At 37.2% G+C, this 15,017-nt stretch overlaps 1 protein-coding gene across 3 annotated transcripts in view; it reads left to right on the top strand.

The window, feature by feature from the left end:
• Nucleotides 1-9,736: 9,736 nt before the first annotated feature.
• The window catches only part of LOC310903964 (uncharacterized protein), a 104,215-nt gene continuing 98,934 nt past the window's right edge, over nt 9,737-15,017 (top strand). For 2 of the 3 annotated variants that reach the window (XR_014587972.1, XR_014587973.1), the window contains exon 1: nt 9,737-9,868. The gene's annotated coding sequence lies outside the window, so the exon portion shown is untranslated. Of the gene's footprint in view, nt 9,869-10,455; nt 12,250-15,017 lie in introns of those variants that run through there. The other variant, XM_083848084.1, reaches the window with a different exon arrangement.

Raw genomic sequence — 15,017 nt, 5'->3', positions numbered from 1 at the left:
TTTTAAAACATATGAGGGGCAAAAAACTATAATGCTGCTAAATGTAAGCAGGAAACTGATGGAACTGAAAAAAAAAAAAGAAAATGTACGTTTATTCTGGCCTTTTCTATTGCTGTTCTTCTGTATGCTGATACATCCCATAAGAGTACCTAGTCTATTTATAGTGCATATCTGAAACATATGCTTTTCTCCTCTGCTATAACTGGATTTTCTTTAGCCGGAGCCTTGCCATCTGCAATATTATCTTTTATTTATTTTATTTTATTTTTTTTTTTCCCAAAGATGATCCTGTATTTCAGCCTGGGGAGAAATTTCTTAAAGTGGACTTTTCTGTCTGTTTGTTTAATATGATCTCCCCTTATGACCAGTGGGATTCTGGCTTTCGTAAAACCAGTTTGGTCTTGTATGTGCTTGTCTTTGGTGATGCAATCACTAGTCTTGGAAAAGAATCTAACATTATGCAATGAGTTTCTCAGTCTCAGTGGACTGACTTCCAGTGTTTGAATCTTAACTTTTTTTTTTCCTTAAATAATTTTCAGACAAAAATCTTACTTTGTGTGCTGGGATTATCAAGGTATCATGGGAGAATCAGGTGCTCAAATCCCACTGAAATATAAACTTCCTTATAGTCTCTTGGAAATTTCAACCCTAGGCTACTGCACTCAATGATCAAAATGATAAAGTGTGGGATTTTGAACCTAAACAGAATTGTAAGAATTCAGATGTTGAGTCAGGTAACAACATCCGAACAATAGAGGTCTGAATGTTATCCTGTCTTTTATATTACAAACTTATTCAAGCATTCTCTTCCCTTAAGTGCTTTTCCTTTGTTTCCAGAAACTAAGCACAGATTTACCCTGGATTCTGCTAGCACAGCTATTTTAGTCAATAGTGTGAATGCAAAGCCAAAGTGACAGAAGAGCAAGCAAGATACTTGTTCTGGCACCGAAGCTCCTGGCATCTTGTGCAAGCACATAGAGAGGGTAACAAATGCTCAGGAAGCAGAAAGCTCACACATAGATCAGTAGGCCTTACAGAAACACTTCTTGCAAAGAGAGATGATTGCTGGTGCATTAGCAGGAACCCTTTCTTTGGATGCACAGGTAAAATGGTAAAATACCATAGCTTCCAGAATCACTCCTTGTTCTGGAGCCCAGTTGTCCACTCTACAGGCACTAGTTCACTACAGGACTTTTCCTGAAGGAAACTTGAAGGTTCTCTCTTAGACAAATTTCAGGGTGGTTCTGGTGGTGGGTTACATCCCTCTCTGTGACTGGTTCTTTACTAGATAATATGGATGAGACTACATCAGGTTTGGCCCCGTCTTTTCTTCAGAGTTTTCCAGTAATATCCTAGCACAATTACACTCAAATATGTAATGTTTTCTCATGAAAATACACTGCATTTCTTATCTTAAAAAAAAAAAAAAAAGTTAATTATGCACAGGACCCAGCAAATACCCCAAACTGATTGCTGTGTTACATGAATGAGACCTGTCTGTTTTACAAGAGCACAAGAAGTAACACAAATATAATAGCTCTACATTACTTGTCCTGGGAGTCAAGATTGACTTGTTGGAGTAAATGTGTTTAGTAGTATGCCTACTTGTGTGGCTTTACTGTTTTATTTTTCTTGCCTGGAAAGAAAAGATTTCATTCTGCTGGCTTAAACAATGCCATTGCTAGTAGAGGTGTACCTAGGCAAGGAGTCTGCCTATTCTGGCACTTTTAAAACAGACCTCACCTTTGTAAGGCAATCTTGCAGCTTTGCAGTGCTGTGGAGAAACACCAGCTTGCAGAACTAACCACATTAGCTGGAATGGCCATATGCTTACTTATCCTGGTATTGACTTGAAAACTGCTGTCTTGCCTATACTGAAACTCAGGAAAATTTCCTTCCTGAAAAGTAGGGAAAATCAAGCAAAGAGACAGGAGGTCTGAATGGATGATCAAGTTGCTTCTAATTAAATACAGACATAGAAAGGAAGTACATAAGAGATGGAAGCAGGAGGATTGCAGAGTAGCTCTGCAACATTGCAAGGATAAGATTAGAAGATCCAAGGCTAAACAGGAGTTAAATCTGGTAAGGGCAACAAGAAAGGGATTCTATGAGTACAAAACAGCAAATGAAAGACTGGGGAAAATGTGAGTCTCCTGCTGAGTAGGGCAGGGGTCTTAGCAACAAGTGACATGGAAAAGGCCAAGGTACTCGATGCCTTCTTTGCCTAAGTCTTTGCTGGTAAAACCAGCCTTCAGGAGTTCCAAGGCTACTTAGACCAGAAGGATAGTCTGGAGCAAGGAAGACTTAGCCTCAGTGGAGCACTGAATCAAACTGGGTATAACATAAGTACATAGGGTCTAATGGGTTGTACACTTGAGGGCTGAGGGACGTAGCTGATGTCACTGTGAGGCACCTCTCAATTATTTTTGAAAAGTCATTACATGTGAGAGAGGTCCCTGGAGACTGAAAGAAGGCAAATGCCTATCTTCAAGAAGGGCAAGAAGGAAGCTCTGGGGAGCTACAGGTCAATCAGCCTCACCCCAGTCCATTGCGAATATAGTGAAGAAAATCCTCCTGGAAAGCATTTCCAGTCACAAAGGACAAGAATTTGATGAGGAATGTGCAGCATGGGTTTATGAAGTGAAAATCATGCTTAACCAGCGTGACAACCTTATAAAATGAGGTTACCATTTTGGTGGACGAGGGGAGAGCAACTGATGTTGTTTATGTTTAGTAAGTCTTATGACACGGTCTCACATAACATTGTCATGAACAAGCTGGAAAAGTATGGGTTAGATAAGTGGATAGTAAGTGGATTGAGAATGATATGAATGGCCAGGCTCAGAGGGCTGTGACCAGCATCAAACAGTACAGTTTGAGGAAAGTCACTAGTCTGGAAAGTAACACCGGAATGGGTTAGACAGAGTCTAAGATGGAGTCTCCATCTTTGGAGACATTCAAAACCCAGCAGGACGTGGTCCTGGACAACCTGGTCTATCTGACCTTGCTTGGGCAGAAGGGTGAAATAGGTGATCTTAAGATGTCCCTTCCAATGTAAAAAATTATTTAATTCTGTTGTATGCTCTCTCTATCTACATACAAAGGTGTGTGCGTTAGGACACTAACACAAAACTGCCATCTATCCACTCTGGAACATTATTGCCATGAATGGTAGGACTAGTGCAGGGTTAGGCACAGGATGGGTTCAAAGACAACATAAGCATTGGATACAGAGTGACAACAGCTCTATTTGACTTCAGGAGATGTGTGGAGATGTTCATCTTCCTTTTTCCTTTGTGATACCTCTCAAACTTGTCACTATTTATTTTTACTATTTAAAGGTAAAGCTTTCAGATGCCTAGGATGTTGGTTCCGTTCTGTACTGCTCATTCAGTCCTACTAGGTAAAATGATGTTGGGCTCAGTGCTGGTTATTCACATCAGATGAATGTCAGGTCTCACTTTTAAACTATATTCAAAATTTACCAACATATATATAATTTGCCTGTAGCTAAATAACTATAAGGGTTTGAGTGTATGTACAGGCAGAATTCAATGTGCCACAGGGTTGTCTGGAGTTGTCTGTTTCATCAAGCAACCAAGTGAACCACAGGACAAATTGTATCTTGAACCAGTTTCATTTTATGCTGCTCTAGGAGAGTTCTTGATTCTAAGAGAAAGTCAGTATCATTGCCTTGTGATGAGTATGTGTGGAAAAAAAATTTTCTTGCAAAACTGGAGCTGTAGCTTTCCCTTATTTGGCAGACTACTGTAACACTTTCTGTTGTACACCAAGCTACTGAATACCAAGCAACTGACCCACTGTACTTTCACTCAGAGTCAGCTAGCTTAGAAGGTACATGATCATAAATATTTTGACGATAAGAAGCAAACATTATTCAAAAATGTCTTTGACTGTACTGGTGGCCCCCAAATTAATTTTTCCAAGCTACTTTCTTAATCATGGAAGCATACATTTACCATAGAATACGTATCCATAAAAGGTGTGCTTTTGAAGGATTTTCTGATTGTGGCTCTTTCATACCTGTTCAGTAAAGCCACTGTATTATTTCTTTCTCATTCTTGTACGTTATTGTACATATTTTCAGTATTCACTAATAATGTTTTGTCATAACTGATAAACAGAAATTCTCTTTTGAGTAAAATACATATATTCTAGGCATTATGAGAGATTAGTTTGACAAAGTTGTTAATTAATACACATTCATTGTATTTGAGAATGTGAGCTATAGAAATTTATCAGTAATTACATGCTGCCTTTCAACTGATGAATACCCCTAAGGAAAAATACGGTGAGATTGGCAGATGGAGCTGAACTTTTCAGAGATTGCCCCTAGCTGTTATAAAGTAGTCAGCTTGGTAAAAAGGAATATATATATATATGTGTGTGTATATATTTCCATGTTTGTTCATCAAATATCAGTGAGTAGAGCAGTTTGTCTCAGTATTGTTTCCAAAGAGTAGCAGTGACAGGAAAATTATCACAGCTGAAAAGGCAAAGACAGAATGGGAAAAGGCTGAGTGACTACCTCCCAAGAAAGAAATAGGGGAAAAAAGACAAATCTGTATGGAAATCTTGGATTTCTACTGACTAGTGGAAAACATAGATGATAGCTCACCTGATTCTGTTTTAGCTATACAAACCTGTTAATAAGTAACATGGAAATTCACAGGTGTGCTTAGCTTAAGGTTGGTTACAGCTCCAGTAGCTCCGTTTACTATCAAACAACTGTGAAGTAAAATAATTGGCTAGAACCAAGGTTTGCAATAAACAGATGGAATTTTTGTTGAGTATCTTCATCAAAATATGATCTTGTGTTTTTGTTGGTGGTAGTGGTGGTTGGTTGGTTTTGTGTATGTATTTTTTCTTTTCTTCCAGGCCATACATGGAGTACTGTGTCCAGTTCTGGACTGCCCAGTACTAGAGAGACATGGAGCTACTGGAGTGAGTCTGCGGAGGACTGGAGCATCTTTTATGGTGAAAGGCTGAGAGAGCTGGGCCTGTTTAGCCTGGAGGACGAAGGCTGAGAGGGGATCTTATCAATGTGTATAAATATCTTTTGGGTATCAAGACGATGGGTCCAGAAGACTTTCAGTGGTGCCCAGTGATAGGATGAGAAACAATGGCTACAAGCTCAAACACAGAAAGTTCTATCTGAATATGAGGAGGAACTTCTTTGCAGTGAGGGTGACAAAACACTGGAACAGGTTGCCCAGTAAGATTGTGGACTTTCTTTTTCTGGAGATATTCAAAACCCATCTGGATGTGATCCTGTGCAACATGCTGTAGGTGGCCCTGCCTGAGCAGCAGGATTGGATTAGATGATCTCCAGAGGTCCCTTTCAACCTCAATCATTCTGTGATTCTGTGAACCCCTATTGATTGTCCCAGGAATGCCAATTCATCAGTTCCGAAAAAAATGAGTTTCATGAAGGATCAGAGCAGTAGAATTATAAGCTGAAGGGCTCTTCTTCACAAGCAGCAGTAGAGCTGCAGGTTCGTATTTCTAGATTTGAACTAAAAAACCCTGTATATTTGAAATACTAGGTGTTTTCCTTATGGTTTCTCTGTTTAATGTTCTGTCAAAAAAAAAAAAAATTAGCTAGACAGCAAATTACTTGTTTGAAGGAGAATTCAAGGTGTACATCCTAATGTGATGATAAACATATTTTGTAAAAGTTATGATCGCACAATTTTACTGTATACATTCAGTTGATAAATTCCCTTTGCATATGCTACCCTAAAGGATTTAATAAGAATATAGTTCCTGATACATTTTACCCTTCTGAAAAAGGGTCGTCTTTCCTCCACAAAAGATTATTTAGCTTGCCTTAATTCAAAAACCATTGCTTAGTTTTTGGTTTTGTTGTTGTTGTTTTTGTTTTCAGCAATTACATTGATGAAATTCCTTTGTACAGATGTGTAAGTGCAACAGTGAAAGTAGGAAAAAATCAGCAGGATGATAGAAAACAGCCATCATTCAGACTTTTTCTGCTTTTCTCTGAAATGTTGCAGGTCTATTCAAAGCAGGAATATTGAAAACATATTTTTAGAGTGACTAAATTTAACAACACAATCCAGAGAAAAACAACCCCTAGGTGATCTGCTTTTTATAAAATACATAAATATTTTTTTGAGAATTACTTGTAGAAACAAGTCTTATTCCTCTGTTTCCTTTATGTAATAACATTGTGGTCCTGAGGGATGACAAAAAAAAAAAAAAGTTTCATTTACTAGGGCTTGAAATTTAGTAGTTTTAAATCTATAATTTTGTGACAGAATGGCATAGCATTATTTTTTATTTGCAATTTATGTCCAAGACAACAGGAAAACGTCTAGAGCATTGTTGATACTATAGATCTTTCTTTTCTCCTTTTTTCTTTTCTTGTTGTTGTTCTTTGTTTTGTTTTGTTTTTCCTGGGGGGGGGGAGGGAGGGAGGGAGGTGCTGTTCATTCTTGATACTCTGAATCTATAAATAATCGAAATAATTGAAATATGTAGTAATGTTTTCCTAGGGAAGTGACCAATTTTCTGATCTGGAATAAAAATCTCTGGACCAATATTCTGATAGCGGCTGCAGGTACACGTTTCATCACTCCATACAAACACCACAAAATAATTTTATAAATATCTTAAAATATCTTAAAATACATGAACTTCCTGTAAGAAACCTTGTAATTTAATTTTTCAAAAATGCAAGCCTAGATTTTATAAAGTAATAATTTATATATATCAATAGCATTTCTACATATACCTACTGTACATACAAGTGCAATGTTTAGGTATTTAATGTATTATTGTAATTAATTTTCCTTCATAAGTAGAAAACTAGTTAACCTGGTAGAAAGGGAAATATGGTAAAAAGCTATTTATTCATTGCACCATGCTTAATGGAAGTTATATTGTCCTTACCAGGTAAGCTGTGGCTACAGTTACAAGCAGTGCCATGCTTGGGAGCTTTGGACAGGGAGTGTGAGAAGGTGCTGTGGCTTGTAAGGACAGATGGGAACCTCCTCAGCCACCTCTGCTGATGGAGAAACTTTGGTCTGTTTCTTCCTGGCAGGGCTGCGTGTTCTGCTGTCTGCATCCCCTGCTCCTGGACTCACATGCTCCAACGGTTTTGCCCCTTGCTTGTGCTGCTGGTGAGTGATCTGCTACTCGGGCTGCATTTTAACTGTTGAAGACCAGACAATCAAAGAACAATGAAAACAGGGGAGTGGGATCTTTGTAAAGTGAGAATAAAAATTTTAATGAACTGTTCTGCGCAACTTAACTTGCAATTATTGAATTTAGTGTTTGGGAATCCTGTTGTGCTGCACAATACTCAAGCACTGAAAAATAGGCAGGCATTGCTTTAATGAATTATAATATGTAGTTCATATTGCATTACTTCTCCTTTTCCTTCCTTTTTTCTATGTAAAATATCTAGATACTATTTTTTTTTTACTGTTTCAGTGAGCATTCAACGTTTTCCTGTAAACAGGATATTGCATTGTTTATAGCTGTAATACTATTAGATTTTAGTGAAATATTAGCTACTAGTAAGGGGTGGAGGGAACCTCATTTGATATATATATCCCAGGAATCAGTTTTTATGGTTTTATATATAAAGAATCCAAGGGAACCTCAGCATAACCTCCACAAAGAAAACTCTTATTGTTATGTTTCATCATTGAGAAATGTTTATGGGTCCCATAAGATTTCACTCAGATGTTTAAATAATTTGTGTAACCTTTTGGTCATGTAATTTATTTGATTTATCTGAAATGATTGTAGACAAGAAATTTCATCAGCTCTGCTTTGTTTGAGAGTTCTCTCATAAAGTAATGGAAAGAACATAGTTCTCAAGTTATGTTAGACTTAAAATAATTGTAAGCAGCTACCACGAATACTATATAAATTGTGGGTTTTCTTCTAATTTCATCGATACTGTATGCTTGCCTTAGACGCCTGGTAAAATTTGTTTAGAAAAGACAGACTAAAGATTTACCTGCAAAAATGCATGTCTTCTTTTAAAGTGGAGCAAGTTTGACACAGCATCTTCATGGATGCACAAGGAAATCACACAAAGATTCCTTTGGGAGCCCCCACGACATGGACAGGTACAGATGCATCCCTGTGATCTTTTGAGTACAGGGACTGCTCTCTGTATCTCTACATGGCTTTTTTACATATAAATTTCACTGGTAAGCCTTTTTACTTTATGTTAAAATTAACTGCATCAGTACTAATATCCAGCTGTGTTAAGATTTAAGTAGTATCAATAGTACCCCATATGCTACCTATTAATCAAGCATGACTTTGATTAATGTGTTTTTGTATCCAGGTGTGAACAAAAACACATTTTGGAAAGTTTCCTGTCTCTATCCTTACACTTGAATTGTTTAGGATGCAGCATTGGCTGCTGTACCTCTTCTGTGTTGGTACATACATGGTTAGCATTAAGCAGTGAAACTATGGAGGCTGGCAATACCTAATATTTCTGTCCTCAACCAGGCCCTCTGGTGAGGAATGTATTGACTTCTATAGAAGAATAGAAGATGCTGATAAAAGGATTGCTTAGCCCTAATGAAAAGGCTTAAAAGAGTTAGAAGAACATCCTGAAAATAGCAGACCTAAGCTTCAGCCCTTCTCATCAAGCTGTCAAGGGAGTTTGCACACCACACGGCTTAGGATTTTATTTCAAAGGAGCACACATAAAACTGGGGTAGTCCCATTTATAGTTGCTTCAGAATTTCAAAAAATGTCCAAGAAAAATGAGGACATTGTTGAAATAAAAGAATTTTGATATGATTATTTTCAAAACCTGGTACAAGGAGGACCAGTCTCAGTGAACTCACAGGAGCTATTTTGATATTGAACAAGTGACAAGGAGACTGAAGGCAGAACTGTCAGATTAGTTCTCTTTATTCTCATAATGATAAAAGCTCGTGACTGCTCATTACGCTAGGAAGAAAGACATTCCTAGCAAATTTATTAGTGAAAAGCAAGTTCTTTAATTCATGATCTTTCCTATGCAAACATTTTTCGCTAAAATTCCTGGAGGACTCACCATGGAAAGTATTAATTCCAGTAATGACATACTAATATAATGATCATTCTGGACTGTTAAGAGGTTATGAAGATTAACAGGACAAATTCTTCAAACAGAGTTTAGTTATAGTAAATCAAAGTCTTTTGTCTCCTTTAAGATGAATCATTACAGAAGAAATGAGAATATTAGATGGCGGTACTAAACTTGGATGTTGTTTCTAGTTTTGTTTCATCTCATTTCATAAACATGTTTTTGGGGGTTGGACTAGATGATCTTTAAAGGTCCCTTCCAGCCCAAACCATTCTATGATTTTATGATACTTTTGTCTTGGAAACCTATCAAACTGCGTATTTTTGTTCTGCTTCTTTTCCATTTCCTCCCCATCCTGATGAAAGATTGTATTTTAGCACAGTGTTCCTTTGGAGGATCCACATATAGTAGAGTTCCTATTCTATGTAGGACACAGAAACAGTTAAAACTATCCTACAGGCAGAGCACTTCTGTTCTGCAGTCATACCATACGACAGAAAAACTCCTGGGGCCAAAACAGCTATTATAAATAGAGTGAATTTTGAGATCCCCTCCTTTTGATTGGCCAGAGCAAAATACTGTATAGCTTCAGAATTTAGGAGAGTGAAGTAAACTAATTACTTCACCCAAGCTGTTCTTACAACAGGACAGCAGGCTGCTGTTCCTTGACCAGCTCAGCTGTATCGTGTTGTTTGGAATGCCTGTGCAGTTCTGTTGAAACTGAAACCTGGTAGCTCAAGTATGCATTCAAACTTGATTCATCTTTGGTGCATCTGTTTTGTGGTAAGTGTTTTGATATATGGGAATGGGAAATGTTAACACCTTGTAAGATGATTTGATATGTGAGAAAACTACATTTCACAGCAAGATAAATAGCAACTCATCAAACTTTGCAGACACCAAAGAAGTCTCCCAGTAGCCTGGGGAATGAACAAGGTGGGTCATTCTTGCACTGTAGTCTCCTTAAAAGTAGTGCAGAACTGGCAATTTGTCACAATGCCTATGGATTACTGAAAGTTTCAGTTATGGCTAAAAAGCCTTTGAGACTGAAGCTGTTGTGGTTATCTCTTAGAAGCACCTGTCAAAGTCATTGAGGTCTATTTATTCCTTACTAAATTTTAGCAACATTTTGAATTGTCATATTTCACCTGTTCTCACAACCACAATGCTTTTCACTAATCAAAAACTATCAGATTTGTAGCCTCAAGGCACAATCAAGGTGTCAAACAAAATTTGATTTTTACCTCTTTATGTTCCTCTGAAGTGCAGGTGACTCTGACTTGGCAGCAGTATTCTATACAGAAGCGAAGTCTCAGGGCTTCCAGGTATAATAAATGATCCTCAGTGGAGAGTTTGTGCAATACATCTGGATGTAACTTTAATGAAGTAAGCCAGAAAAATTACACTTTACAATCACAATGTGGGCTTCATTTGAGAAGGAAGAGAGCTACAGAATGTATTTAATTTAACAAAGAACAGCCACATTGGAACAGAATAACATTTTATGGATGTTATTGAATTTGATAATTAAATATATCCTTTAAAGTAGTTCAAGCTCTTCGTCAGCCAGCTGTAAATTTTATTTTGAAAAGTCAGTGAAGCCTCAGCCTCACTGAAGTCAATAAGCCACTCGACTAAACTAAGATTTTTCATCAGTTCAGACTGTGGATTTCTTTTGGCAGTCTGTAGAAAGTACCCAGGCTATGAACCAGCCATAGTCTTTAACTTCTAGCAGTCCAGAATAAGTCAAAGCCAAGGTACCTCTATAGTCGTTGACTATAATTATTTCAGTGTAACTAGATGTGCACAAAATTTTCTGCATTTAAATTTTTTGACTACATACTTTATCAAAGACAATTCGGATGAAAACAAGTGTTGTTGAATCTTTCACGTTTTCTAGATACTTAATAGCTTTCACCAAAATTGCATTTTGAAATCTTGAAAATCCCCTGCAGTCTCCTTTCCATCACTGGCATTATTTTTTTTTTTTAAGTTTCTGATAATCTATATACTTTACAGTTGATCTTACTTCTGCATATATTTCCAATTCACTAATTACACCTTTTCATTGGTAGCTAATTTCTGAAGGCTAAAATGTCAGACAAGGCTTTATTATCAGCATGTTGCTTTTGCTCTCTTTGATGTTTATTGGTGCCATTTTCTGCCTCCTTTAGTTGAAATACCAAAGATATCTTGCTTCAGTTACTTGTTCATTTCTGAGCCACTTTAAAGTTAATTCTTTAAAGAAGAAAAATAATATTTCTTCAAGTAACCTAAATGATAGTATAAATGCAGCTGAATGACCATTGTTCCTGTACCTAGCATTTTGTCTAAACGTGTTTTTGGCTACGTGAGGCAACTGAATTTCTACTTGCCTAAGAGTTTTTCAGTATGAAGTGTCTAGATGTTAATGACAGAGCACTACAGGAATCTTTCTTCCAGAAAGCATATCTGTCAAACAGCTTTGAATCATACATTTTAATCTTTCTGGGTTCAGGTGGTCAGCAGGGTATCTATTTCAGTCCCTACGTTTCATTATCTGAACATTACAGTAGTGCTGGAAAAAGATAGACCCCCAATGAATCTTATGAAAATATTGTGGTGTTCAAATGCATTATATTATTGATATTAATAAGATGAAAAATTAGACGGTACAAAGCATACTATGACATTTTTCAATTCAGAGAAAGAAGCTTTCCTCAGAAGATATCTAAAGGAAAATATGACAGCAGGGAAATAGATCTGAAGAGATTTTTTATTATTATTATTATTATTTTTTTAAGTTTACAAACCAGAGAATGATGGCCAAAGAATGTAGAATGTGGGTTAAAATGCATTAGTGAAGTAGCTACGCATTTTACATAAACAGAAGAACAGTCTGCATCAGGGTTGACAAATAATGTGTTTTCATATGGAGATAGTCTGATAAAAGAAAGTCCAGCATGTTACAGAAATGCAAAGAACAGTGAAGTGTTTCTATTTATGAAAGCAACTATCACCTCACTCTCTTTTAAAAAGGTTGAAACCCTCTTTACCACAGGGAAGATATGACAACAAAGAAGAAAATTGACAGAGAACTCAAGTTAGAAAATGGGACTTCAGACTGTAAAAGGAAATCAGTTCAGTTCAGTACACTGCGTGTGATACACGGCTGAGGAAAACATGTACGGTACTTAAAACATTTAATATGGTTAAAGTTGAGCTTCTGGATATTTGTATTAGCCATCCTGTTGCAGCTGAGACATCAGCAGTACTGGATGTCAGCAATATTGGGAAAGACAGCACAGAATTTCTTCCAGCCAGTGAAGGTATAGTGACACTGTTCCCCAGCCTTGGCAATATTGAGGCCATGAGACATTTCCCATCTTAGCTACACAAGTGTGGCAAGGGGAGCAAGGCCAGCTCTTTGCTGTGTGATTTACCTTTGTAGACAATCATTAAATCCTGTTGTTTAGGCAGCTGCCAGAACAAGAAGGAAAAATCTTGGCATATTAACAAAGCAGGTACTGTTCATAGGCAATAAGCAATAGCATCAAGCCCTGGCTCACCAGCATTCTTGTATTCTTCTTACGTAGTCACCTGCACAACAAAGGATGATGATGTTTTGTTGTGGATTGCTCTATGCTGGAAATTTTTTCTTGTTTGGCTAGTTACAGACATGATTCTTTCCAGTGCCTCTCTGTCAGTGAAAGCCTTCTCATTGAAGCTGTTGTGATATACTTTGAGGAACATGTAAATAATACTAATAGAAGTTCATTATTCTCAACAGCAGTTGTGACTACAACATGAAGTTTTGTTGGTATATCTATAACAGTAAATCATACCTAATTTAGACTAAACATCAAACAATGAGGAGACCAGCTGATCAGCATTCATTCTGATACCCAATATCATTTGAGATAGTTTTTTCAAAATCCTTGAGGGATTAAGAAGGCAAAAATATACCTTTTACAGTTTGAAAGTAGTTTAGTCTTATTAGTAAATGACGTCTTTCTGGCTATGAGACTTGTTATTAAAAATTCTGCTACTCTTATCTGAAAAGCTATCAACACTGTAGAATAGCCAGTAGTTCTCTAGTTACATGTAGGAAGAATAGTTTACTTCAATCCATTCTCAATTCCAATCTCTTGTGTATATCTTCTGTCACTGCTGCACGTGTGAGGGGGGGAAAAAAAAAAAAGGCAAGCATAACCAAAACAGAATTTACTATAAAGGAATCTTACACAAAGATCAGCCCTTTAATTTCACTCTTCATATCTAGGTGTTCCTTCATTGAATTGTACAATGAAGAAAGTAGGGCAAAAGGGGCTTATGTATTACTAATGCACTTGATAAAGTAGGAGAATGTTTTATGATAATAGTAATAGAATCATAGAAGGTGTGATTTAGCAAATTATTACTACCAAACAGCACATTTGCTCATTTTAATATCCTGGATGGAGAGTTTTGCCAAAGTAACTTAGTACTGAGTCCATCTAGTTACTACAAGGTTAGATTAGGACAATGGAGATGACAATTTGGTGCTGTACAGATGAACTATAGCAAGTCCTTTGCTCTTCACAATATACTAGCAAGTACACACACTCATTCATTCCAACAGTTGATTGGGAGAGAGATTGGACAAAAGGAATAACTATTGACATTAGAAATTGGAAATCTTCTTTTCTGTCTACTTGCTGTCGACTGGTTATGTGACAATCTAGCTATTCACGTATAAGTACTTATTGAACCAATACAAACACCACTGCTTTGATGAACTGGGAATAAAATAAGAAAGGCTTTGATCAAGTAATATTTTGCCATATACATTATTCTTCATACAAATATAATCTTTATCCAGCTTGTAGCCTTCACTGGTAACAAATGTAAATGTAGACGACCTGTTGGGCTTTAACTCATCAGGCAGCTAAGCACCACATAGCTATTTGCTAACTGCCCCTCAGTGGGATGGGAGAGAATCAGAAAAAAAAAGGTAGAACTTGTGTGTTGAGACAAAAATGGTTTAATAGGACAGAAAAGGAAGGGAATAATAATAATAATTATAAAAGAATATACAAAACAAATGATGCACAATGGGATTGCTCACCACCCACTGACTGATGCCCAGCCAGCTCCTGAGCAGCAGTAGCCCCCTCTCTCAACCAAAAAAAATCCAAAACACAGCATTGCATGAGCCTCTACAATGAAAATTAATTATATCCCAGCCAAAACCAGGACACATTCACACTAAGCATCCTTTATAGGGACACAAATGTACTTTATTTTAAGCAAAGCTGTATCAATACCCTGTGTATCAGTAACTACTACCATAAAAGCCCCTGTCCAAGAACTTGAGTCATAATAAAAGGCCACATCAAAGCTAGAGGAGACAGCTTATGCTAGGTAGACAGTATATTCCAGGCCTTGCTGGAGTGGTGGAAGGCTGTATTGCCCTTTTGCTGGAGGATGACATTCTATGCTAGGCAGCCAACAGACAGCAACTTGTGAGCACTCATTCGTTCGTAAGATCATAAAGGTAAGGAAATGAGTGTCAATGGCTGTGCTAGGGCAAAATGTTCAGATCTGCACACCAGAAGATATATTCCTGCATTCTGTATCACCCTCATTTGTCATGCTCTGTCTTCAAAGAGAGAAGGTGTCAGTGACTAACAGACCAAATCATGTTTTAGAAATAGAGTCAGAAGGCACTCCATACGTCTGCTTTGCATCTGGCATGGAGAAAATCTCTTGTACGTGAGGTTTGTTATGTTGCCATTGGTGAAACAAACCCATGTCTCCAACAGAGATACTAGAGAAACAAACTTGGTAATGGTGAGGAAGGAAGCTATTTTCGTTCTTAATTTCTGCTTTGAGGAAAATAAATCTTCATGTGATTTAAAAGGAAAAAAAAAAACCACAGACTGTAGTCCAGAAATAATGAACAGTTATTACA

The sequence above is a fragment of the Anser anser genome (genome assembly GCF_964211835.1).
Source record: "Anser anser genome assembly, chromosome: 1".
Classification (NCBI taxonomy): domain Eukaryota; kingdom Metazoa; phylum Chordata; class Aves; order Anseriformes; family Anatidae; genus Anser; species Anser anser.
Note: the sequence above shows the minus strand (reverse complement) of the source record. Positions and strands in the feature narration are given on the sequence as shown.